Source organism: Arachis hypogaea, chromosome 3 (genome assembly GCF_003086295.3).
Source record: "Arachis hypogaea cultivar Tifrunner chromosome 3, arahy.Tifrunner.gnm2.J5K5, whole genome shotgun sequence".
In the NCBI taxonomy this organism is placed as follows: Eukaryota; Viridiplantae; Streptophyta; class Magnoliopsida; order Fabales; family Fabaceae; genus Arachis; species Arachis hypogaea.
In genome coordinates this window covers 60,437,320-60,439,584 of record NC_092038.1, presented here as the reverse complement: position 1 = coordinate 60,439,584, position 2,265 = coordinate 60,437,320, and the positions used below count along the sequence as shown (strand labels likewise).

Genomic DNA, 2,265 nt, shown 5'->3' with positions numbered 1-2,265 from the left:
TTGACAGTGGCTCTCATGGAGCCACAGAGCAATCAAGTCAATGTTGTCTAGTCCCAACACCAAACTTAGAGTTTGGATATGGGGTTTGAACACCAAACTTAGAGTTTGGTTATGGCTTCACAACACCAAACTTAGAGTTTGACTGTGTGGGCTCTTCTTGACCTTGAACTGAGAGAAGCTCTTCATGCTTACTCTCTTTTGTCACAGAGGGATTGCCATGTGCTTGAAACACAAGGTATTCTCCATTTAATTGAAGGACTAACTCTCCTCTGTTGACATCTATCACAGCTTCTGCTGTGGCTAGGAAAGGTCTTCCTAGGATGATGCATTCATCATCCTCCTTCCTAGTATCTAGGATTAGGAAATCAGCAGGGATGTAAAAGTCTTCAACTTTCATAAGCACGTCCTCTACTATCCCATGAGCTTGTCTCACTGACTTATCTGCCAATTGCAGTGAGAACAAAGCAGGTTGCACCTCAATGATCCCTAGCTTCTCCATTACAGAGAGTGGCATAAGGTTTATCCCTGACCCAAGATCACACAGAGCTTTTTCAAAGCTCATGGTGCCAATGGTGCAAGGTATCAAGAACTTGCCAGGATCTTGTCTCTTTTGAGGTAGAGTTTCCTGAATCCAAGTATCCAAATCACTAATGAGCAAGGGAGGTTTACTTTCCAAAGTCTCATTACCAAACAGCTTGGCATTCAGTTTCATGATAGCTCCTAGATATTGAGCAACTTGCTCACTAGTCACATCTTCATCCTCTTCAGAGGATGAATAATTGTCAGAGCTCATGAATGGCAGAAGGAGATTGAATGGAATCTCTATGGTCTCTACATGAGCCTCAGATTCCTCAAGATCCTTATTAGGAAGCTCCTTCTTGCTTGGAGGACGTCCCAGGAGTTCTTTCTCACTAGGATTTTCGTCCTCCTCCTCCTTTGTGCTTTCGGCCATGTTGACTAAGTCAATGGCTTTGCACTCTCCTTTTGGATTCTCTTCTGTATTACTTGGGAGAATACTGGGAGGAGTTTCAATAACTTTCTTACTCAGCTGGCCTACTTGTGCCTCCAAATTTCTAATGGAGGATCTTGTTTCATTCATGAAACTGAAGGTGGCCTTTGACAGATCAGAGACTATATTAGCTAAATTAGAATTATTTTGTTCAGAATTCTCTGTCTGTTGCTGAGAAGATGATGGATATGGCTTACTATTATTCAGCCTATTGCGTCCACCATTGTTAAAACCTTGTTGAGGTTTTTGTTGATCCTTCCAGGAGAAATTTGGATGATTTCTCCATGATGGGTTATAGGTATTTCCATATGGTTCACCCAGATAATTAACCTCTGCCATGGCAGGGTTCTCAGGATCATAAGCTTCTTCAGAAGCTACCTCTCTAGTACTGTTGGATGCATGTTGCAATCCATTCAGATTTTGAGAGATCATGTTGACCTGTTGAGTCAACACTTTGTTCTGAGCCATTATGGCATTCAGAGCATCAATTTCAAGAACTCCCTTCTTCTGAGGGACCCCAGTATTCACGGAATTCCTCTCAGAGGTATACATGAACTGGTTGTTTGCAACCATGTCAATGAGTTCTTGAGCCTCTTCAGGCGTTTTCTTCAGGTGAATAGATCCACCTGCAGAATGGTCCAGTGACATTTTCGAAAATTCAGAGAGACCATAATAGAATATATCTAATAGGGTCCATTCTGAAAACATGTCAGATGGACATCTCTTGGTCAGCTGCTTGTATCTTTCCCAAGCTTCATAGAGGGATTCACCATCTTTTTGTTTGAAAGTTTGAACATCCACTCTCAGCTTGCTCAGCTTTTGAGGAGGAAAGAATTTATCTAAGAAGGCAGTGACCAGCTTATCCCAGGAGTCCAGGCTATCCTTAGGTTGTGAATCCAACCATATTCTAGCTCTGTCTCTTACAGCAAAAGGGAAAAGCATGAGTCTGTAGACTTCAGGATTAACTCCATTCGTCTTTACAGTATCACAGACTTGCAAGAATTCAGTTAAAAACTGATAAGGATCTTCAGATGGAAGTCCATAAAACTTGCAGTTTTGTTGCATTAATGCAACTAGTTGAGGCTTAAGCTCAAAGTTATTGGCTCCAATGGCAGGAATGGAGATGCTTCTTCCATCAAACTTGGATGTTGGCTTTGTGAAGTCACCAAGCATTCTCCTTGCATTATTATTATTATTATTTTCGGCTGCCATCTCCTTCTCTTGTTCGAAAATTTCTGAAAGGTTGTTTCTGGATT

General features: G+C 41.6%; 1 non-coding gene across 1 annotated transcript; it reads left to right on the top strand.

The window, feature by feature from the left end:
• The first annotated feature begins 1,715 nt into the window (after positions 1-1,715).
• Positions 1,716-1,819, top strand: LOC112793542 (small nucleolar RNA R71). The gene has a single exon (XR_003198232.1). It is a non-coding gene; the product is annotated as a small nucleolar RNA R71 (small nucleolar RNA).
• The last annotated feature ends 446 nt before the right edge of the window (positions 1,820-2,265 follow it).